Source organism: Ochotona princeps, chromosome 6, assembly GCF_030435755.1.
Source record: "Ochotona princeps isolate mOchPri1 chromosome 6, mOchPri1.hap1, whole genome shotgun sequence".
Classification (NCBI taxonomy): Eukaryota; Metazoa; Chordata; class Mammalia; order Lagomorpha; family Ochotonidae; genus Ochotona; species Ochotona princeps.
The window spans coordinates 32,975,692-33,001,651 of NC_080837.1; the positions used below are offsets into that span (position 1 = coordinate 32,975,692).

Sequence of the window (25,960 nt, forward strand, 5' to 3'; positions counted from 1 at the left end):
ATTTCACTGCAAGAAAGCCTCAGAGTTTTGATTCCCATGAGATTTTCTGATGCTAGACCCTATAGATGCATTATTATACCACTGTCTTTGTACCACCTACAGGGACTAATAAGTGGCCTCCAAAATTTACATCACTTCTGACATTAGAAAAACAACACAATTCTGATTCATATCAACATAACTATGCAGCTTTTTCTCAATTCAGTAAATGATCCCAGGTTGGAAAAGACACAGCTATCATTACCTATGCCACATTCACACTGGCATCGCCAGATACTCTCCATCAAAAGAACATCTCTGAACAACAGCATAATGTCAGTGTTGGCTGTCTCCCAGAGCAAATTAATCATAACACCAGGAGTTAGAAAGATCTTGCACAGATTTCAGGAATATTGCATTTCTTTACCTTAGAATCCACATCCTACCTGCTGTGTTTCATTACAAAATCCAGATATCACACCCGAACATTACAGCTATACTCCTCACTATATGTTTTTTAATCAAAATCTTTCATCCTTGTGATATTGGCCCCGTGGGCAAAGACTTTCTTCTGTGTTAAACACTCCATTCTATCACTACTATGAGATGCTGTTGAAAATATTTCCAGTAAAGTTCAGGGGCAAATATCACACTTAAATGAAATAAATATATTATGAGAATTGGCAAATGGTGTCCTTCAAATTGATGAAACACCCATTCACTTTCATCCTTTTGATCATGAAATTCCAATAGCTTCATGCTATGTACTATATTTATACTACTGTTATGTCCTGTATCTTCTCTTTTTATTCCTCATATCAGTCATTCAAAGGCTGATCAGGCCTTTTAGGATACCCAACTGTTGGATTTTTCCAAAAATAAATGAATTGCTGGCATGGAAATTCTTGCAATTTGGACATTCTTACATATGTTAGTTGGTATTTTGTACCTTGTCCCTGAATTTTATAACCTAATAAACTCAACATTTCCTTTGCTGATGTGGGGATATGTGCATACTCTATTGGGTGTTCTCAGATTCTCTGGGCTTTCATGGAGTGTCAGAGCACTAAGGGAAACATATATGTCCAGGAAACATGCTAAGAAATAAAGAAAATATGCAACTTGAAGTTGTATAACTTATATAAGTGGAACTTGAAGTTACAATATAAATATGCGTTGCAATGTACTACTGTGTCTACTGCTGTATAGCAATGTATACTGCTGTGCAGAGAACACAGCAAATAAGTATTGTTGCTATTGTTCCTAAAATTGTATTTTTTAAGGTACATGAATAGTGAGCAGCTAAGAGACCTGCTTGGAAGCACACAGCTCTAACACAATTCAAGCATGCTTCACTGGGTCAGGGGCTATAACTCTATGATACTGTCGATTGAGAGCAATTGTATATTCTTTATACTCAGGATAGAATTGACGAGCGAACAAAGTTGGTTTCTGAAATGGCAGCTATGTTCCTTGTCTCTGTGGTCTCTTCTATCTACACTTACCTGACCTCTTTCACTCCTATAGTCAGATTTTTAAGTATTTCAGTACATACTTGTCTTATTATCAAGGAAATGTTATTGCCAGTGGGATTCTGATCTTTTAACCCATTTCCAGTTATTAATCACTCATTTCATCTTAATAATATAGTATGATTTTAAAAGTATGTGGATTTTGAATAACTAGGTCCAAATCTAATGTCTACTGGCTTCAAAGGTGTGATCTCAAGATATTTAATATTTTTGATATTCTGATTCATTTCATTTTTTCTTATATAAATTAGGGTTGCTAATTCATACTATGTAGGCTATTTGCTATAATTGAAATAACATTAAGTAATAATTAAATTGTGTATATTAAATAACATATACAATATACTCTAAAGTGATCCGATGGTTATAGATAACATTTGTTCTTTTCTCTCACAGACCTGGTATAACATAAATTGTACATTCAAAAGATAATTAAAGATAATTTAACATTTATATGGTGGTGTGGGCAAGGCAAGGAGGATGAAAAACAGATGGCAAAGCACATAGGACCTAACAGCAAAGGAAGTTGTCCTCCAGGATAGGTCTGAAGGGGTAAGGGATTCATATCCCTGGATACAAGCAGAGCCATAAGCCAGTTGGAGAGGCTGCTGGTAGAAGAGGGGAGACTCTGCAAGAGGTTGAAACAGCATCCTGTCAAATGCCATGTGTTATGGTAGCAAATGTTAAGTAACATTGAACATAGCATCAAAAATGCCACTTCTAAAAATGAAATGTTATGTGCTTTCTGGTATTGTGGGGATCTTCCATCACGAGACCCCACTGAAACCGAGAGGATAAGCCAGCCCCAAATCATTGTCCCAGGCATCGCTTTCCTGGGACACAAAATAGAAGAAGGGTAAATTATGCCCCTAAAAGAGCGCAAGGAGAAGCACCAGCACACTCCCTTTTCTTCACCTGCCACTTCTAGTACTCCAGTATTCCACTAAACGATCACTTTACCCACCATCACCTGTCTCAGAAAGCAAGAGGGGTATTTGTGACTCTAGTATTTCCTGAAGAATGCACCGTTAAGCAGTCTGCATTGTGGGAAACACAAGTTACTAATACTCTGGTGTGGAGCTTCTCAGAAGGGCCACTAGGCCCTCTGTCTACTCCCACAGCACCTGTCCCTGTTTAAATAACGTGCAACATGGCGTCAAACTACAGTTGATACAGGAGCATCAAATTTACTCAAAGAATTGAGAAAACAGAAAGCTTGTGAAGGAGATTACTTCTGTCTTCCCAGAAGAGTCTCCAGGGAGTGAGTGATCAAGTGTCAGATGGTAGGAAAAGAGAGGTAATTTCTGGAGAAGAAAAAATTCTTTAATAGCCACCCAAGTTTAAGGAGCTTTTTTCCCTTCCATCTTGCTTTGATGACAAAAACTGCTGACTTTTGTACACAAACATGTCTACTTGAGGATTAGAAAACAAAGGCAGTGACCTGAGTGTGGCAGAGAGTCAGACCATAACCAGCAGAGATCTTATGGTTTTCTTTCCACAAATTCTGTGTATGTTGTGAGTCTGTGACCTGTGTTTTTAAAGAGAGAACATGTGCACACAAACTAAGATTAACCCTTCCGGCCACAGAACCATGTCACCTCAAAGTCACAGAGAGGCAAATATATAACTCATGATAACCAGCTGAGGGAAAATCCCTGGTCTGGGACTCAGTCTCTAGGATTGCATTGGCAAGCATATACTCAGGAAGCCAAATCACTGGGAGTTATGAAGACAAGGAATTATACAGTGTGGAAAACAAAAAAAACAAAAAACAAACAAACAAAAAAAACCAGAAAGCTCTTATCATATCTCTTAGGGCCCTAGAGTTTCAATGGTCAGCACAGTTAGTAAGGGGAAGAAAGTGGGACACACTGAATCCAAGAAGTCAGAATAAAACCTGTGTTTTTACACAGCCGTACTGAAGGAAGAAATCTGAAGTTGGTGCCCTTTCCCCACATGCCACTTCTACTCCTGCAAGAGCTCCAGGCCTGACTGCTATTCTTGTTCAGCCAGCTGAGAATCCGCAGCAACATATGCGAGTTTGGTTGGTACCAGTCATGCTGCGCTAACCTTCAGTGTGATGACTGCTGTGTCTCTTCTTTCTTCCACATCTCATACACATTTGGCCAGGCCATACTAACCCAGCATCATGAAACCTTAGCTCTAACTTAGAGAAACCAGCACAGTAGGAAATCACTGCAATCATGACACTTTCTAAAATGTTCACTTTGCTGCAAAAAAATGCTTGAAACTGAGCTCTCTTCAACCATTCATGGAAAGTGAATACTATGGGGGAAAAGAAAAATTTGACAAAGTTCAAGTTTGCTGCTCCAGATGTCAAGGGAACACAACCTCAAGAATCAAAACCTCCAGAATACCCCACATGTGCCCGCCCCATCTCATTTTTGGCTGTTGCTATTCCTCTTTCCTCATTTGTGCAGAGTTTGACTAGCTTGAGGAGTCAGTGCCTTGTGTGCTTGATGCCAAGATGCAACCCAGTGAACTCCTAACTCCTATTCTGTGATACTCATTTGCCAGATGATTTTGTTTTCCTGTGTTTTACTTTTCCAGTTATTTATTTTAATATGAAGAGAACAGATTAACTGTAGTTCATAGATACGATGCTAAAAACATTTTCCTCTATTCTTTCCTGAAAGTTTGAGATTATATATTTTGACATTTTTTATAATACAAATTTTAAAACCTAGAAAAGTATATGATTAGATTCTGAGTATGCTATCTGTGTTAGTTATGGACTATGGAATTCAAAGAGTGAATTAGGAATAAAAGAATCTCATTTAATGCAATCAAATAGTCAGTGTCTACTTACGCTGACATTGTCAGGAGATGTGGCCATGTACCCTCTTTCCCTGACTAAAAATAACGGGTTCCCTGATCTCCATTCTATGCCTGAATGTTAATTTTTTCACTTAATCATTAAAACATAATTTCATATTAGTAAAACAAAACTCTTCCCTTGTCCTACCCTTGTCATATTTGGTTTACTCCTAAAACACTTTTCATGAAATCTGTGATAATGAAGTAGATGAAAATTATATCCAAATTTCTGACAGCTGAAGATTAAACTGTGAACATATTATCAATCTAAAAACAAAGCACCTGACTGAATGTAAAAATTTTTTAAAGGTGTTGATTTATACTTGATTCATGGTATGAGTAGTTGCATTATAAATGATCAATGAACATTATCTCCTGAATAATGTCACACTATTACAATTATAGTGCATCAAAAATGCAAATCTAATTGCTGAGCTCTTAATGAAATACAAAAGCCACGTTTTAATAATGTTACGGCTGTGGTTCCAACTGATAAAAGCCATACATGCCCATAGTTAAGGGGGAAAACGATGCATTCCTAGCCCTTTACTATCACAATATAAAATGGAACCCATTCCCACCAGCCCTCCTCACTAGGACAGAGAGAATGTTTTTTTTTCAACATAGATCTAGAGTTGACTAGCTTTTCATAGGAAAAGATATGGTTCTCAGGGCAACAACTCAATTTATTTCGTTTTGCTCCAAATAGACTTACATTCATGAAATAAGTAAAACAAAATATGATTTTTCTATAGATGGTTGCAAATATATGGCACACAATTGTGAGATGTAATATTTTTGGATGATTCTGAGGACTATATTTATTATGTGCAAGTAGACAACAAGCAGATGTTTTCCTTAATAAATTCAGGCGTTAAGCTTAATCAGACAACTGTTGAAGACTCATACATTCATCATATAACTTAACTCTTTAAAAACAGTAATGCTAAAATCCAATACCTTTAAAAACCACAAAAAAAAAAAAAAACAGTAACTTACCGAGATTTTGAAAAGCAGTGCAGTGTGGCATGTTTTACATTCATTGACTCCTTAATCCACTCACTCTTTTATTCAGAAAGATGTGCTGGTGAAGGACAAAATATATAAAATTTTGAATAAAGCACTAAGTCCTAAATTCACACTTCCTATTCTACTCATGACTATACATTTCCTGGACATGTCTTATCCTATGGTCTTGCTTTCATCATGGAGGGTACCACTAGTATTATAAATAGTACCATCTGTATCCATCGGTTACACATTTTATCCATCATTTCAATGATATCATTTGACTCAAGAGGATGCATTTGATTTACCCCCCACACACTTACTTTTTATTTACTTTTTTCCATCTGCACTGCATAATGTCAGGAGATCTGGAATAGCCTTGTAATGAGAAAATCTAGCTTTTCTAATCCTCTGACCTAATTGCTTCAAAGAATACATTAGATGTGGGACTGAAGCAACTCCAGGGAAGTCAATAATAATGAAACCACTGAGTTTTCCTGATCATCTTCTCTTCATCGCCAAAGCACTGTACAGCAGAATCAGCAGCCCCCCACCACCACTTTATATTTCTTAGATAAATTTTATTAGGAGCTTGGAATTCTTTTTATGAAATTCTCAGCAAATTACTATTCCACCCTCAGGAAATTCTGATGGCCTTAATTTAATATATTCAGAGAAAATCCCCTTTCTCCAAGCTTTTGCAATTTTCCTACATTTCAAGACTTCTCCTTCATTTCGCATTGATACTTACCCAGGCAAAGGTTATATCTGTACCTACTCTTTCTGAATACTGAGCTGTACCTATCCTAGCAACTACTCTGGGGTTGCCAATTCAGTACTTACTGCAGCTACAAAGCATTGCTTTGTGTCTTTTGCTTTTTTTTTTCAGTTTAGTTTTGGACTGTGGCATTTTCTTTCTTTTCTTTTCTTTTCTTTTCTTTTCTTTTCTTTTCTTTTATATTTGGGATTTCACCCATGTTATAAAGCACTGTTTTTAGCATGTTCTCCTGAAATCTCGGGGACCAGGTACTACAGTAACATTTTCTCTTTCTTTTTCTAAGACATACATTTTAATAGCCCTAAACCAAAGAATTTCTGGAGAGAAAATCTTCAGAAAAAAATTCTTATGAAGTAAAATACTCCAAATTCTGATGCATTTAAAAGACGGCCTCCTCAACAACAGTAAGAGGCTGAAAAGCTCTTCCTGCAACCGCCATTGTAGCAAAACAAGCTAACCCACTGCTGACAGTGCCAGCACCTCATACTGCAGTGCTGGTTCAAGTCCTGGTTGTGTCCTTTCTGACCCAACTTAATGCTAATGTGCCAGGACAGTCGGCCCCTGTTACCTAAGCATCAGAACCCAGAGGGAGATGCTGAGACTTGCCTTTAGCTTGGCCCAGCCAATGGAGCCATTTAGGGAGTGAAGCAGGATAGAAGATCTCTCTCTCTCTCTCTTCCAAATAAATACTTTTTTAAAAAGTTCTTGCTAGTTTAAAACGCCAGCAATGAGCATATATTCATATGATCTGCTCATTCCACAGCACTTTCCTATCAAGTGCCAAGGTTCATAGGAATGTTGGAACGATTGGAAAGCAGCGAGGATGTGACGCAACTCCTTGACTTTCTACTTTCTGCTGCAAATCCTTTCTTCTTGGTTATTGCATTGTCCTTTTTCTTCCATCAGCGGTTCTGTCTACCCACCCTGCCTCACTGATTCTCTACCCATATTGCTTTTGGTTTCCTCAGAAACTGGCTTCGGTCCTGACTGTGCCTTCCACTGTCGTCGTTGTTGTTATTAAAAGATTGTTTATTAAACAGTAACTGAGAGAGGAGAGATAGAATGACAAAGAACTGTTCCATCTGCAAGCTCACTCCCTAGGGGGCTATGATCACCAAGGCTTAGCCAGGCAGAAGCAAGGAGCTTTGTCTGGGTCTCCCACGTGGGTAGCAGGAGTTCAAACACTTGGGTCTTCTGCTTCTCTTTCCAGCCAATTAGTAGGGAGCTAAGTGAAGCAATTGGGAATTACACCCCATCCCCCACGGAGGGATGCCAGCATTGCAGGCAGAGGCTTCAATCACTATGCCACAACACTGGTCTCAGCTTCCATTCTCATGCAAGAGACTCTAATTTCAATACCCAATGCAGATTCCTACGTGCTATTTCTCTGAATCTGGATATTATATCCAAGATTCTCTCAGAAAGAAAGTATATGCTAGTAATACACATATCTCTGTAGTATGTATTAGAAATGATATATAATGCATAGGATACATCAGATATACATACACACACGTATATATATATACATATACACACATGCACACCCCTATTGTCTATCTTTCTTCCAAATTTTAGTGTACATCACTGGTTAAGAAGTAGAATCACCATGCCTGGCACTAAGAAAATAAAACACATAAAGGTAGTTCTTAGAAACAGCAGCATTTCAAAAGGAACCAGTTAAGAATGTCTCCTTTTTCATTTCCTGACTTACAGCTATCTCTTAGATACAGAAACCCTATAATATGCTTATCGACTAAAGAAAATATCAGCAATTGTTACTTAATTGCTGCTTTTTTCTGAAAAAAAAAAAGAAAAAAGATAACGAGTCTAAGTTCTATCAGGAGGTAATGTAATAGAGTTGGAGTTGAGGCTTCCTGTGAAATAATGCAATAGATTGAAAACCAAGTATACCATCTTAGGGCCAGCATTCTTGCAGTGTGGGTTAAACTGCCACACCTGACACTGATATCCCATATAAGTACCCCTTAAGTCCAAGCTTCTCTACTTCCAACCCAGCACCCTGTTTGTGAGCTTGGAAAAGCAACAGAAGAGGGCTTGGGTATGACAGTCCCAGATGGAGTTCCAGGCTTCTGCCTTCAGATCTGCCCAGCTGTGGTGGTTGCAGCCTTTGGGGTGAGAACCAGCTGATTAAAGATTGATCTCTCTCTCTCTCTGGCTTTCAAACATGCCAATAAGTCTTAAAAAAGTAAAACATGGACAAGTGTTACTATGGTACAGTGGGTGAAGACTCCACAGTGCTACTGACAATCATTTTGTAAGTGCTGCTTGTGTCCCAGCAGTTTCACTTCCAATTCAACTCTCTGCTAATGGCCTGGGAAAAGCAACGGAGGATGGCCCACACACCTAGCCCCCTGAAGCCAGGTAGGACAACATGATGAAACTCCTGACTCTGTCTCAGCGTGAAACAATCTCCCCGTTGTAGCCATCAGAGGAGTGAAGTAACAGATGGAAGGGGGTGTGTGTGTATGTGTGTGCACACATGTGTATGTCTCCTCCTCTTTGTGTAACTCTTTCAAATAAGTAAATGAAACCTTTTAAAAAACATGTATATACACACATGCATCTAGAGGAACTATGTAATGGAGGCAAGCATACCCTGAAGTGAAGATTCACTGCCGTATGCATCTCTACCCCCAAATAAAAGATGGATACCCAATGAAACTGTTAAATATATCCTGACAATAGGATGCTGGACTTTCTGCCATTGGCTATACCTACAATGTCAGGATGCACTTACATAGAAGGATGAAGGAATTGTGACTGTTGCTGAAGGACTATACTGTTGTTATAACATAGGGGGAATCAGCGGAGGGAGAGGAAGGATTGGAGTGGTGGAAGGAGAAATCCCTGATCCCATGGAACTGTATAGTGAAAAATTTAAAAAAAATTTAAGTAACTAGATAATGTATGATAAAAACAATATTCCTGCTTAAGTCCATAGCACCTGATTCGAGCAGGAGTGCAACACAAGATGCTGTCTCTGTGTGTTCCCGAATGGAGGCTCTATGTTCTCTACCTCAAACCTGCTCTGCTTTTTCTAACCTTTGTTATGTCATGGATTTCACCTGTTTCTGACTCATGTAGGCTCTTCCAGTATCTGTTTTGGGGACATGTTTCTACATTGTCTGTGAATCATCCATGTTGATATTTGCATGTATAATTGACTTATACTTCAGCATATTATGGAATAAGATATCACAAGTTTTTAAAAGAAAAAACATTTTTCTGGTATCTTAGAATCAGCTTTTGGCACCAGTTCTTATCCAAGCTGCTCCACTTCCCATCCAGCTTTCTGCTTGTGGCCTGGGAAAGCAGTCGAGGACAGCCCAAAGCCTTTGGACTCCACACTCAGGATTCAGAAGAATTTCCTGTCTTCAGCTCAGCTCTGGCCATTGCAGCCACTTTGGGAGTGAAACATGGATGGAACATCTTTCTCAGTCTCCCCTTCTCTCTATTAGTCTACCTTTCCAATAAAAATAGATAATTTTAAAAAAGAATCTTTTTTATAATCAGTGTCATTTTTATCATAAATGAAGAATTACTCAAACCATATGCCCACCACCTTTCTTCCTAAACCCCATAACATTTATTGGATGGTGAGTGAAGTGTTGAGGGAAGGGAGGGGTGTTGTGGTCCCTTAATCTGGTTTCAAAAATTCTCTGTGCATTTTTACTATTATTATTTGAAGAGCTATAGGTCTTGTTTGCCATTAATAATTTAATAATTTCTCATGAGCAATATTTCCATTGTATTCATTTTTGCAAAGTATTTGCAATAATGTATTAAGACAGTGATGTTCTTTTTTTATCTAATGAGTCACAAAAATATTGAAGAACTAAAGGAAATGAGATAGAACAATCCAGAAATCCCAAAATCATCACTTGGAAATCTCTTTCAGGTTAGGGGCCAGATAGTATTCCTTTTAAAATCTTTGTTAGGTATAAAAAAACCAAATAATCACATACAAAAACTTTAAAAATTTTAAGTTATTGATTTTCCTACAATATATTACAGCAAACACTGTCATTACTTACTATGCCTGCTTCTATTAACAAATGTCACTGGAAAAGTGATTTCCCTTTCTGGGATATAGAAGCTAAGTTATAAACATGGGTTTTCAGTACAAAGACCCTGGATGACCTCTGTCAATTCTGACCTTTTATGAGTAGACCACCTGCTATTCCCTGTGATCTAAGAATCTTTGCCAACAGCCCTGTACCCTGAACAGCAGCACAACAGAATCACAGTCTGTGTGAAACAATCCACTCCAACCATGCACTTCACAGGGACAGCCTTTTATTTACCGACACATTCAATAACAGGTGCCAACATGCCTTGTGTTTTGCATGTGTGCTTATGTGTATATAAAAATGAAACGCTGCAGACAGGAATCTCTTTCTCCTGCCCTTTTCTTGATCTGATTAACAAGCCAACAATGCTAACTGAAACATGACCTGCTGTTTAAAATCCTATCTTTTTTAGTGTTCGTTACTCTTATGTTCCTTTGTAATGTTTTGTTAGCATTTATAATGATACATGGTTTCATATTGTGGTGTGATCCTTACAAATCTGTCTTTCTCCTAGATTTTTAGATCCTGAGTGAAGAACCTCTTATTTTCTCTTATGTTACACATATGCCTGATACATGGCTATGATATAAATGTGGGTTGGATGATGAATGAATATTATCTATACTTAGCATGTGCTTTTGGGAAGAAAATTTGATTTCATGTGGTAAGAAGCATTTCATATGGGAGAAATCTAGAAGCTGATTCTTCTGCCTTGAACACTAAAACTGTTCATAATCGTCTGCAAGTTTAACATGGAAACACTGTTAAATACAGGTAATAGAGAAGTTTCAACATTTTTGCCATAAGACCTACAGAGTTATGCTTTTCCACATGCATTTTATTTTGCACAGTTTGTAAATTGTCTACACATATAATTAATTTCAATTAGCTTCCCTCATCCAATCAATAGGCCATAAACTCAACTTAAGCACTTATGAACAGAGCTTTGTGATGAGAATGTGCCCTTATATTAATTGTTAGTTCATTAAAAGTACGGGCTCAGGGAATTACAGTAGCTATATTTGGGCTGCTCATTTATGGCTGTATTAATATATCTAAAATAAGACTTCTCAATCAGTGAGCCGAGAATATTAAATGTTTTAAATCACTTTTATCAGACTTCCTAGGATAACTCTAACAATGCAGAAAGCTCATCCAGGAAGATTCTGGAATTTACTTAATCACTCAAAACCAGTCTTGAAAGGCAAAGTTATGCTCCTTTATGTCACTTGAGCCCAATATGGCTTGCTTTCTTTCCAGGATTGCATGAATGTGTTTCTCTAGGTAAAGCAATAATATTGGGCAAACATGATTATTTTGACATAGATCTATACCTGATGGATGTTGATTTCAGGAAAACTAAATCATAATAGAACAGAAAACATAGAATCTTTCGGGGGCTGGAGCACAAATTTAGCACAATGGGAGGAACTCTCACAAAATAAGAAGTGCTAAAGGGAACTGATAATGTAATTCTATTGATCAGTAAAAAAGAAAGTGTGATGATTGCAGTGACAACCTGAAGCACACTTAAAGCCCAGAAAAGAAAGACTATATAATGTGTTGGGGGTATGGAAAGAAGACTCTGGGTGTGACACAAGTGGACAGAACATAAAAAAGAGCAGAACTCTATAAAACCAGTCAGAGAGGACCTTGGTCTCCCTGGCAGTAGTGATAGATAGGTATGAAATAGAAGGCTGTGAAACCAACTGAAGTCAGTGGATTAGTCCTCTCTATGTGAAGCAGATACAATACTCAACACCAAACTGCAGGCACCTGTATTTTTCAATATAAATAAATATAAATGTTACTGGGCACAAGGGTAAGACAAAGCAACCAAATCCAGGTCTACATTTTCATGCTGATGTATTGTTGAGGAAATGTGTGTGTGTGTGCGTGTGTGTGTGTGCGTGTGTGTGTAAAGCTAAATACATGTCTCACATAAAAAGAGTGAACCAAAATCAAAAGAGGTACCAAACTCTCGAACGTCAGTGGTGGAAGTGGGAGCATAAATCATGGGGTACTCTGAGAACTTTGAGGACATGCTGGCAAAGATCTCCCACCCCACCAACATGGTAAAATGATAAGCTCCAGGAGATGACAACTGAGTATGTATAGGCTAAGTTGGGCTCCGGCAAAAAACAATTCCCAAGTACCAGAGACCTACCAAATACTGTCTCCCCGTCATGTAGGTTCTGGGCAACTGTTCTTCAGGACAGGACAGAAGCCCAGCATGATGAAATCTACATTGTCCTACAAATTCACCCTTTAACGCTCAGGAACACCTTAACCGGTAAGTCTGAGGTAGAGATCACTAAAAGGTCTTGCACTAGCAAGACACAATTCAGCCAAAGACACACATCACTTCTCACAACTCATTGGATGAACTCTGTCATGTAGCCTTTCAATTGCAAGGGCTGGAGGAACTGAGGATACTCGGTGCCCAGGAAGCAATTAGATACTGGTGAATATGAGTAATAATTACAGCAGCTGATTTTCCCAAGTTTGTGAGTTTGCATTTATTGCACTCAAAATCCCTAAATTATATTTATATTCACCATCTAATTTACTGTAGGTTTCTAATTAGCCTGAAATGCACTCATTTATACATTTCTTTTAAGAGACTTAGCACTCTCTGACATATTGCATATCAAGTTTTGTTAGCTTACCCTCTCAACAGTCCAGTCACATTAATCATGTTTTTCCTTTTTTTTTAGCTTTTGGCCTGTTGCATTCTCACTCTGCAACACTAGTCTCTCAATGAAGATTTTTTTAAAGTAAATCAGCAAAGTAAGAAATGCATGCATTGTTAAGATAATGTTTGGACACCAATGCTAAGAACTTTCTAGATCTTAAAGAGGCTTAAACCACCTCTACAATAAAAATTACCAGGCCTTCATTTATTTCATGGTTAAAGTAATAAGAGGAGCTAGAAATCACAGACTAAAAATGTAAAGCATAAAAAGAAGAGACCTTGGCTAACCCATGAAAAACTCAGTAATGTAACACCAGAAGATTTGTTCCAGCAAGAAAGAGTGAGAATAAACACAAGGTGCCGAAGCAAAGGCAAAATCAAGAAAGGATTTCACTGTAGTCTCATATTGAAATGATGGGCCTGGAAGTGTTATAAGAGTGAAGGAGAGCTGCGTGAGAAGCAAGGAAATGGAAACACCCTTCACTTGTTCAAGACCTGCTCCTACTACACAAGGCTATGCAGTATCTGTGACCTTGCATTTACATTATCAAATGTGGATGATAAAATGTACCACATTTCCACACAAGGTCACCAGAAGGATTAAGCAACAGGAAAGTATGACTATACTGTGAAATGTAACTCTGGGGGACACATTTTTGGTAATAATGTTACAATTGAATTTGTGATTGTTAACTGAATGAAAATGATATTAATTCAAAAACAAAGGGAGAAGAAAAGAAAGAGGAAGACCAGGAGATTGTGGGAGAGAGGGAGGGAACTATGACTATCTCCTTGGATTTCTTCTATAAAATAGATAAAATTTGCTCACTTTACATTAATAAAAATATTTTTCATTGAAAAAAAAAAAGAACAAAAGTGTTGGGCCCAGTGCGACAGCCCAAATGCTAAATCTTTGCCTTGCAAGTGTTGGGATCCCATATGGCATGCTGGCTCATGTCCTGGCAGCTCTACTTCCCATCTAGCTCCCTGCTTGTGACCTGGGAAAGCTGTAGAGGACGGCCTAGAGGCATGGAATCCTGCATTATGTGGGAGATCGAGAGGAGGTTCCTGGCTTTGGATTGGCTCAGCTATGGCCATTGCAGCCACTTGGGGAGTGGACCAACAGATGAAAGATCTTTGTCTCTCCTCTCTGTTAATCTGACTTTCCAATTGAAAAAAACATATTTTTTAAAAGAATGAAAGTGATACTTGGAGTTAATTTGTGAGTTTTCTTTCCCAGTTAACCTACACTTACCCATAAGGTTGTCTATCATTAGGACATTAATCTTTTCTTCCTTGTATTCTTTTACATTCTAGTTTATGTTATCATACATAATGGACAAGGACTACAAAATCTTTAGTTCTTTGTCCCACAGTCAGCTGCCCATGTATCAGGTAACAAAGCATGTTTTGGCTTGTCCGGCTTTTCTGGCAACATCAATTCTCTTTTATATTTGTCTATGATGGAGGCTCATTGTTCTCTACATCAAAATCCAAGCCAAAAATCTTTAGCACTTCTCCATAAGCTTGCAAATGTGCACAAACATTCCAACTATTCCTCAGGCCACAAGGACAGCCTCGTAAAACACTAAACAGTTACAATGTCATCACAGTCAGCATTAGCACTGAAAAGAGGTGTATCAAACGTGAAAAAAGAAAATAATGGGAAAGTATTGCTCTCAAAATGGGTTTTTGCATGAGCTGTCTACACATCCATTGAAGTATTAGAAGGAGGTGACATGGTGAGAAGGGGTTCCTGACTAGTAGCCTCTTTTTTTCCCTTTTTTTCAGAATAAATGTATGAATAGGCACTAAAGTCCCTATAATTTCCTTATTTCCATGTGTAAAATAAAATTAACAGTATCTAGTTAGAAAATCCATCTGCAGTGATTAGATGATGAGCATCTATTCAGTAAGACTGTCATATTCATCTCATTTTCGCTCATCTCATGATCTTTTTCCCTCCCTTTGATTTTATATAGATTCTAAGGCATACGATCAATGTGCTCTTGAAATAACACTTGTTTTTCATCTAAAAGGCCACTTTCCCTTAAAAACAAAGGCTGTCCCTCTACAGCAAAAGGCCCAGAAGTACGACTGTTAGTGTGCCTGAGTTCCAGTCCTCGCTCTGCTCTTGATTCTGACTTCAACTGATGTGATGCCACCCTGTTCTGTTGCTGTCCTCACCCACATGGGAGAACTGGATTGAGTTCCTGCTTCATGACTATGGTCTGTCCCGTTCCTGACCACTGCAATTATCTGGGGAATGACTGGCAGATGAACGCTTCATATGTGTTTGTGTCTATGTGTGTGCATATGCTTCTCAAATAAAGCAAAAAATCAAAAGAGAAGTCCTCAGGAGACGGTGCAGAAATTTTTCATATATTGTTTATAAACTCATAGAGAAACCCTCAAGATGTGTACCTGGTCTTACTACAAGTCAACAAGTCATATTAAAGACCTTGACAACTGAACTAAAAAATCACATCATCACCCAGGTCCCAGACTGGTCATCAGGCAATGTACACCAGGCAAGATTCAATTCACTAAAACAAGCCACAGAAGACATTTCACCTGACTTTGTAATCTGAACCTAAGTGGGTCAGTTGCTTGATAAAGCAAAAAGATTAACATTTTAATAGCATTTTTATTAGATTCAAAGTCTTACAACAGAATATTTAAATGTAGAATGTAGTATCAATTCTATCAGTGTGTGAAGAACCAGGAATACCTCCAGTTGCTTGGGAGAGGACAACCTTGCAGATAGCACACAGATGTGACCTGAGAAGGACTACAAACAGCTAATACAAAAATACTCCAGGAAGTAAGAACAACACTCTTGAAACAAATACAAAATTAGACCCTATAAGCAATGAACTGAAGATGATGAGACCCAAATGACAAATTTACAACTAAAAAAATCCCATAATTAAAAAAAAAAGCTTTCTCAAAAGACCGGAAAGAATTAAAAAATTTAAAGAAACAAATTTAAAAGGTAAATATAAACAATGAGAAAATAAGTTTTAAAATATCAACAGAGAAATCTATGGGATAATGGCAACTAATATTGGTGCCACCTTATGGAACAATATTTGAAAAAATTAGGTCTAAAAACTTCCCAAGTTCGCTAGAGGATGCATGCTTACACCTTCGAAAAGCTCAAGAAAATTTGAATAGCTCCATGCCGAGACACATCAAAACCAAACTTCTTAAAATGAAGATTTAGCAAAAATCATCAGAAAGAAATGAAATACTATTCATAAGAGACTAACATTTAAAATTATGGAGAATTTCAAATCAGAAAACATGCATGCCAGAAGAGAGTGGAATGATGTGTTTTTTTTTAAGTGCTGAGATTTCAAAACATATCTATCTGTGTAATAACAGTCACAAAATTATATCCATAATATTTTATTATTTATTATGCTAAAAAGTAAAATTTAAAGTAAAACAAAATCATGAATAAAAAAATACAATGTCAAAAAAAAGTGTCCATGTGGTGTAAGGCCTCAGGCCGTCCTTCCCTGTTCTCCCAGGCCAAAAGCAGGGAACTGGGTGGGATCTGGAGCAGCCGGGATGCAAACCAGTGCACATATGGAATGCCAGTGTTTGAAGGAGGAGGATGAGACTGTTGAGTCACAACACCAGACCCAAGATAATTCAAATTTTTTACACAAGTTCAAATCATAAGTTTAAAGTTACGGAGTTGGGCCCGGCAACGTGGCCTAGCAGTTAAAGTCCTCGCCTTGAAAGCCCCGGGATCCCATATGAGTGCCGGTTCTAATCCCGGCAGCTCCACTTCCCATCCAGCTCCCTGCCTGTGGCCTGGGAAGGCAGTCAAGGATGGCCCATTGCATTAGGACCCTGCACCTGTGTGGGAGACCCGGAAGAGGTTCCAGGTTCCCGGCATCGGATCGGTGTGCATCGGCCGTTGCAGCTCACTTGGGGAGTAAAACATTGGACGGAAGATCTTCCTCTCTGTCTCTCCTCTCTGTATATCTGACTTTGTAATAAAAATAAATAAATCTTTAAAAAAAAAAGAATTACCTTTTGGATTTTCAAAATACAACATTTGGTTTTTTCCTATTTCTTGTACACACACACTGAAACTTGCAAAATTTCTGTCTTCTCAAGATAGGTTAAATTTTTAAAGATATTTAGTACTAGTATCATTTCACATCATAAGAGCTATTATCAAATGAACCACGCATATTACTCTGAAGTTTTCTCTTTCTGAGATGTTTTGCTTATCTTTTTAGAATGTGTAATTGTGTCACTTTATTTTACTTTCTGAACTTTTAGCATAAAGCATATCACAACCTTCTCAGTGGTGAAGATCTCCTCTCTTACTGTGCTTGAACTCATTGGTAATTCTGTCACGCTTTCTGTCTTCGCTTTTGAAGAAGTCTTCTGATCTGTTTCAGTGTTGTCTGGTAGATTTCTAGCTCTGTGGAATACTAGTCATTAACAAGTTCCTTTTAATTCCTTCTGAGGATTGCCAGTGCCTTTGTCTCCTGCTACATAGTCCCATTTCCTACATCAAATATTTCCAACACTTCTCACCTCAAAATGCCTTTTGTGGCACAATATTTTTCATGACAATCTAGGCCAAAGAAGCAAAAACGCCTCACAGTTGTGAGTGTGAAGCATGTGGATTCCAGGAAATCCACAGTGCCTATTTACATGGTTCCAGCATACGGTAGTGCTGATCTGGCTGAGGCTTTCTGGAGCACAGTGATGTTGCTGGAGAAATGTGGCATAGTCCTTAAGTTTTCCACTGGAACGTTCCTGGTGATACGTGTGGATAGAAGTTTTCTGCAAAGTCTGTCTCAAGACTTCATCTTTGGAGACACTGATGTTCTTCAATGACATTTTGGCTGATTATATACTTAATAAATCTGATGCTACAGACACATTGTGGAGCCTTACGTCCTTGTATGTAAATTCAGTAACATTTATGTACTTTGCTTTATTATTGCCTAATCCCTGGCAGACACACACAAATGAAAGTGACTGAGTGACTAAAGGAATCCCTCAATAGGCCTAACTCAAGTCCAGCAATTACATTACCAACATGACTGTGTTTCATTGTCACTTCTTTAAAATTACTGCAAAATAGAGTCAACTTTCTGCAGAAACCAATTCTCTCAGCCTGTAGTAAATAAATATGCGATAATGTTTATTTTTCACAAAGTAGAATTAGAAAACTGGAGCAGACTTTCTACTTTTGATCTGAATCATGCCAATGAATTTCAACACGCCACCTATCCTTAAAATTAATGAAATATTGTTTCTGCTTTTAATGATGTTGTCAATAATGCACAGAGCTTAAGCTCAATAGGTAAGCTAGTTTATCACAACTTGAAAGCTGTTCTATATTTACAGTATACTAAGTGCATGAGCCAATGATTCAGAGACCAAAATAATATATCAATCCATAATGAGAATTTCTTTTAACTTAGCGATTGATAGGTGAAAGATAACTCAATATTCTCCTTCTGAGAAAGCGGTTTTAATAACGATCAACTACTCAAGCAAACATGCTATGTTCTAATTCCAGGGAAAATGAAGATATTTACATCCTCTTGGAATAATGCCAATGAGGCCAAGCCTGGGGGCTTGAGTCCCATGGCCGCATGCCATTCTAAGGAAACTTCATAAAGTTGCAATCAGGGAGATTAAATAGTGGATTTATCAATGACAACTCATCACAATAAAACAAATCAGCATCATCATCTTATAGACAAAGGGCAGAATACTGTGTGCTCATTTCAATACTTTTTCTGTATCTTGAATTCATATTTTTTCAAATTAGCATGATCCTATATTTACTTATACTGAAGTTATGTTAAAATTGTTTAGTTGTCCTTTTACCACTGAATCTTTCGCAGGAAAAAAAAATGAGACTTCCTGACATCAACGGAAAACTTTCAAATTGTCTTTTTTTTTTTTTAAGATCTATGTGTTTATCTGAAAGGTAGAGTCACACAGAGAGAGGGAGAGAGAGAGAGATTTGTCTATGTGTTAGTTCAGGCCCCATGGATGGCTGCATAGGTCACAGTGGAGCCTGGCCAAACCCAGGAGTTTGGAACTCCATCCAGGCTGCCTTCATGGATTCAAGGACCAAATATCTTTGGTGGTTTAAACAGTGTCCAAACAGGATGCCAGCTCTGCACATGGCAACTTAATTTGCTATGCTATAATGCCAGCCTCTGCAGCTTTGCAGACAGACATGGTCTTCAGTTCCCATTAAACATCCCTCATATCTCTCCACGTTGAATATCTCCATTCCTCATATAATAGTGTTTTCCCAATCTATGTTCTACGAAGCTTAAGTACAATCTTTCAGACTGGATCTGACTAGTCAGCTTCACCCTTGATGCATTTGTTTACCGATTCATTAGCTGTTGCTACAACCCAACAGCCCTGATTCACACAGAGCTTACAATGAACTGCATCTCATGGAAATCTCCACAGAGGATTACTACTTGTGTCCTATGTTGATTGTTTTGTCCTCATCATTATTCTCTTCAGATCTCAAGTGCCAGTCTCTCTTGATTCTTGGACATTCGCTCTAACGTCACTGTCACCAGGCAAGTCCATGAAAAAAAAACCTTTCATCCTTCGACTTGAAATTCCACCATCACTATCTATGAATTCAGGTGCAAGTTTCCATAACCCTAAATGTCTTTGTACAGCCAGTATTGCTTTGGGTAATATTATACCACAACAAAAGATTTGGCAGTACAGTTTACCTCCAGACTCGGTCTTTAGATTTCAGTGAAACAGAAGTATGTTCCCATATGGTCCTTTCTCCACCTCACTTGTGGTTTGCTTTGTGCTACTAGAAGCATTGTTCCTTTCTTAGGAAGTCCCTAAGACACCTCGTTGCCAAGCTCATGTTTACGCTTTATTTATAATTCTTTTATTCTTGAAAGGAATCCTCAGTAATATTTCTGTTACCTACTTAAATTTCAGATAGAAAACTTGATGCAGTTTTAGAGCTATGCTTGAGAAGTTCTTCAAACTGTTTAAAGATGGAGAAGTTTTTGGGTTACACAGCTGAAGGGTTATTGTAACACAGAGAAAGACAAAAGCAATCTAAATGTGAAAGAGGTAAATATTGAAAATTTCTACTCATTCAAAATAAAGATTATTAGTATTTACATGTTCACGTTTTGTGTCATTCAGAAAAAATGATTGAGTTACTATTGACTTCTCTGTTTTCAAGTTGTTTGCCATGTATTCAGGGTGACAGTTAACCTTTCTGGGAACATCAAATTAGGTATTAACAGTCCTTTCACAAAGGTGTTTTTATAGAATCCCCACAGCATCCGGATGTGTTAGTCCACTTGGCAAACAATATGCATTTTACAAATAACAAACCCACGGCCAAGCAAAGGAGAGGTGCACGCTGAAGTTTACACCACTGGTGAGTGGGTTTTTGCCTCATATATCTCTTTAAAATTTAGGAAAAGAATTGAATTGGAAGGTTATCTTTTACGTATTTACTCAGACTATCATTACATTCAACTTTCTTAAATTTCCCTTTTTGCTAGAAAATTCCTAGAACTAAAAAATTACCTAGAAGCAAATATAGAAGTATAAACAGAAATATTAAATATAAAGTATGGTACAGTATAGTTGATGATCAAAAATAGATACATGGGGAAACCAGTGTGGTCAATAATTTGAGTTATTTATCTAGCCCATGGCATAAACACACTCATCATGGCTGATATCAAGCTACCACTAAGGTGTCACTAATGGGTCTGGTACAATGGCTAAATCCTCATCTTGCTAATGTGAGGATCCCATATGGGTGTGAGTTCATGTCCCAGCTGTACCACTTCCCTTCTGGGAAAGCAGTAGCAGATGTCCTAAAACCTTGGGACCCTGCACTGTGTGGGAGACCTGGAAGAAGTCCTGATTCCTGGCTTCAGATGGACTGAGCTCCAGCTGCTGTGGCCATTTAGAGAGTGAACCAACAGATGGAAGATCTTTCTCTCTTTCTCATTCTCTGTAAATCTGATCTGCCTTTCCAATAAAAACAAATGTTTAAAAAAAAAATGTCATTAGGTCCGGCATGCTAGCCTAGCAGCTAAAGTCCTCGCCTTGCATGCACTGGGACCCCATATGGGCACTTGGTCTAATCCCAGCAGCCCTGCTTCCCATCCAGCTCCCTGCTTGTGGCCTGGGAAAGCAGTCAAGGATGTCCCAAAGTCTTGGGACCCTGCACCCATGTGGGAGACCCAGAGGAGGCTCTTGGCTCCTGGCTTCAGATTGGCTCAGTATTAGCCAATGCAGCCACCTGGGAAGTGAATCAACAGACGGAAGATCTTCCTCTGTCTTTCCTTGCCTCTGTATATCTGGTTTTCTGATAAAAATAAAATAAATCTTTAAAAATGTCATTTACTATTCATTGCTTATTAAGTTATGAAAACATGTGAGCCATCAACTCTTATGAGCAACTATGGGCTACCATCAGCTCTCATTCATTTTTCTCTACCATGGGAATTCTTGCCTAGACTTTGAGCTGTCACCAATTATAGCTTTTCTTATGAACTTTATTGAAGTTAATTTACATATATTTAGGTAGAATCCATTTAAGTAAATATTAATTATTTCTGACCATTAGATTAGACCCATAAAATCATTGACTTAGACAGATCATCTCTCATTACTGCTTCAAAATACTCCCTCTTTACTCTATTCCTGGCAACTGTAGATTTGGTCATATAAGTTTACATTTTATAAGAATGGAATTAGTACAAGTCTTGAGTGTCTATTTTTCTCAGAATAATGATTGTGTGATTCATCCCTGTTTCCGTAGTTCAGCCTCTTCTTATTGTCTTTCCATTCACTTGACACATTGAGTTGTTACTGGTCTTCCATTATTAAAATTAAAGCTATTATAAACATTCATAAATTTTGTAAGGTTATGTTCTCATTTCCCTTGGATAAATACATAGGGTTATAATAACTTATAATTCTTTAGGAACTACTTAGAAAATAACCAAAGACTTTCCAAAGGATCATTTTTTTCTGTATTGTAGTCTCTTTTTAATTTAGCTGTACTAATGAGAAGCAATAACTCACTGTGGCTCTTATTTGTATGTTTCTAATTATTAATGATGTTGATCAGAGTCATTCCCTCATTCTTAATTTTAACCTTTGTCTATATTCATCTATTTTTTTGTGAATAACCAATGTAAGCATTTTTAACTATTTTCCAACATAGAGAATTCTCACATCTCAAAAACAATCTCATATTTTGATAATATTCATTAAGAGAATCATAAATGTAGAATATGAAAGGCTCAAGTTCCTAGTAATTTTTTGCTCTTTGTTTTAGCAACACAGCGATAAACCTGCAAGAAAATAAAGTCGAAACAAAGAAAGCTAATGTCAAAATAAAGAGCGACTCCGTCAGATTGCACATCAGGGTTCATCCCTCCCCGAACCTAGATCACTGGAGACTTTCAGTAAGCAAGCTACTACGCATGCAAACCCTGACACAGTGAGTGGAGAACAACTAGGTAGGCACACACGCTGTGATGATGTGGTGCAGAGGTGGGACACAGAAGATGGACATTGTTGTGATATTAGCCAAAATCAATGTGGCAAAATTGGTGTAGGGATCATTTTGGACCAGATCTGACTTTTCTTCCCTCAGGATCTTGACATTCCATCACCAAGATAAATCAACTCTGTTTAGATAAATCTCCACCTTGTGTTCCACATCAGCACACACAAAAATCTTCTTGCCAAGTTTGAAGTTCTTTTGGAGAGCGTCATGTAAGTCACTACTGTTGCCCTTTCCTCTCCTTCCCGTGGGCCCCACCCTCATTCCATGGGGAGCTATTTTGTGGACTGATAGATTGACTCATCCATATGGGAACCTGGATATACAATGACAAATTGAGCAAACATACCAAGAAGCAAATGTGCAAGAAAGGGAAAGTCTTCAACTTTTACTGGTTTGAAGTGGATGAATTCATTAGTGAGAGCAGAAAACTTAAGGAAAAGATGTAGAAATCCCCCGAGGGAGGCAGAAGAACCAGGCCATGCTCTTCATGGGTGTCTGAGTAGAGCAATGCCTTCTCACAGCCTCATGTCAGATTGAGATGGCTTAATGTGGAGGAATAGCAGGAAGGAACTGTAGATGATAATCTGGAAATGGTTGAAATTCTAGATGCAAAAAGACTAACCCACAGTCACAGCAAAACTAATCAACAGGAGAGACATTTTGGGGAAGGGAAACAAAGATCTTGTCACAGGTCTGTTCCAAAGAAGTCAAAGGGACACCTGGGTGTGGGCCATTCAGAGCCAGGATCCACAGAACAAAAGAAGACAGTAGCTGTTGGGGAGGCTTAGCTGGGCTGACAATAACTTAATTGTGAATACTAGAATCTAAAATATAGAAGGCTAGCTAAATAGCTGACAATTACAAACAGATATCTGGACCAAGAAAGAGGCAACAATCAGAAATAGAAATTTGAGAACCACATTCAGGGAGGTTAAACATGAAGCAAACCAAACCCTGTGGGCCAACTTCAGCAGGTCATCTGCTTATTATCATTGGTAAGCTTTTTGTTTTTAAATAACTATAGACTCACAGACAATTGCTTAAAAATAGACATATCCAAGTGAACATAATGCTCCATGACTTTAACATCTGTAGAATTTTAACATGATATCACATCAGAATATTAACCTGGTGCCATCTACAAATCTTATTCAGATTCCCCCAAGTCTCCTAGTATTTATGCACACGCATCTTGAGTTCCATGCACTTTCATTATGTAGAAGTGCCAACCATCCATCACCACAATTAGACCTATACCACTACCAAACAATCATTAAGTTCCTTGACATACCAGTTAACTCCCTTCCTTTCTACCCCATCCTTGGCAATCAGGTATCAGTTCTCAATTATTATTATTTTGTTAATTTTACTGGAATTGTATACTTTGAAAGTTTTTAGAATTGTATTTTTTCAACCAACACTATTACCAGGAAATTAGCTCTGCTTATTGATTCTATCAGAATTTATGCCTTGGAGCCAGCATGGTGATACAACAGAATAATCCTCAGACCTATGGTACTGGCATCCCATATGGCGCTGGTTCAAGATCTGGCTGCACCACTTCTACTGCCACTCTCTGCTTATGGCCTAAAACAGCAGCAGAGACACTCAAGTCCTTGGGACCCTGTTCCCAAGTGAGAGGCCCAGAAGAGGCTCTTAGTTTCCAGCTTCAGATCAGCACAGCTCTGGCTGTTGAAGTCAATTGTGGAATGACTCAGTGAATGTAAGACATTCTCTGTTTCTCCTTCTCTTTCTGTAAAATCTGACTTTCAGATAAAACAAGTAAATCTTGTTTTAAAAGTTATGCTTTTTCATTGCTGAGTAGGATTCCAGGGTATGGATCTACCACAGCTTGTTGAACAACTCCTTTATTGAAGGGTGTCTTATCCTTAATAACTAAACAGTTACTAAAAATTAAACTGAAAAAATAAAGCTGAAATGAGCACTTGTGTGCAGGCTTTTATGTGAATATAAAGGCTCATTTCTATGTATTCAGTGCTCATGGGTGCACTTTGCTGGGTTATTTACTCATCACATGCTTATATTCTAAAGTTACTAAACTTTAACAGTTTCATGGAATAGCTGTATCATCTGACATTCATGTCGGTAATATAAGAGTATATACACTGCCACTTAATTTTGTAAATTAAGTTTACATTCATACTCATTTAATTGTATTTTGTTTTTATAATATCTTATTTCATTTCATTTCAGAGGCAGAGAGACAGCAAGAGGCCAGTAGAGCAGGTTCACTCTCTAAATGCCCGCTGTGACCTGGCATGGCAAGAACCAAACAGAGAGAAGGAAAAGCACCAAGCCCCCCCCCCCCCGCCACCGTGAGTGGCAGGAACCCCGGCTATTTGAGTTATCACCACTGCCTACCATTACCACAGGAAGGTGGAGTCAGCAGCCACAGCCTGGAATCAAACCCAGGGACCCTCCTCTGGAACACAGGCAACACCCATTTTCTTCCATAGCTACTTTCATACTACAATGTCAAAGTTGAAAAGCTGTGACAGGTACAATACGATCTTCACAGATTAAAACACTTAACACTCTTCTCCTTTACAGAAAAGGGCTTTGGACTTCAGGTAGCCTTGGGCAGCAGAGTAAAGCACAGAGGAACCAAGCCTGAGCCCAGAGTCCCCTCTGTTCATCCTGAGCTGAGCAGCGTGGGTTTGGAGGGAAATTCTGCATGACACATCAAGAGCATTGGGGAAATCCCAGGCTGAATAGAAGAACTGGAGGGAAGGATGCCTGGAAAGACGTTCTGAACAACAGCCTCCAGTGGGACAGAAGGTGATGACAGCTGAGGAATGACAGCCGAGACCAACAGGAATGATCACGATTCTTCAGCTGTAAAATGCCATCAAATGGAAGAAACGAAATTATTTAAATGAAAACAGGATTGGAAATTTTAAAAATTCAGTTGAAAAATGCTTCCACTTGAAGTTTAAACATCTGAAAAGAGTATGTCTGAGAAAGCAAGAAATGCAGATGCCTGGAGCCTAAGCAAAGTACGGTGGCTCTGTAGGTCTAATGCTTCCTCAGAATCATGAAGTGATGCTGAGTTTTGAAGAATGATTTAAAGAAGGCTTAGACTAATGGTTGCGTTGGTGGTATAGTGGTGAGCATCGCTGCCTTCCAAGAAGGCTTAGCACTATAAGACTGAAACCGGTGCTGAAATCTCGAGAAATCTGGTAACAATGCCAATCTTATCAATAGCTGCCAGTTTTCACTTTGTCCAGAAATCCCAGTTAAAGTTTCTTTCACATTGGATCACTGTTACTCTCAATATTGACTCAAGATAGGTATCATTATCTCTATTTTACAGACATGTAAGCTGGCAAGATGGTGCTAGGGATTTATCTGAGGTCAAAAGACAGGGAAGTGGCAGAGATCAATTCAAGGGATCACAGTTTCCTGCTGGAATGTCTCAGATTGCAA

At 38.3% G+C, this 25,960-nt stretch overlaps 1 long non-coding RNA gene across 1 annotated transcript in view; it reads right to left on the reverse strand.

Moving 5' to 3' along the window:
* Window positions 1–25,960, reverse strand: part of LOC131480456 (uncharacterized) — a 368,356-nt gene that overhangs the window by 134,342 nt on the left and 208,054 nt on the right. Inside the window, exon 4 of the long non-coding RNA XR_009245543.1 lies at window positions 5,349–5,433. This is a non-coding gene — a long non-coding RNA (uncharacterized LOC131480456). The remainder of the gene's footprint in view (window positions 1–5,348; window positions 5,434–25,960) is intronic.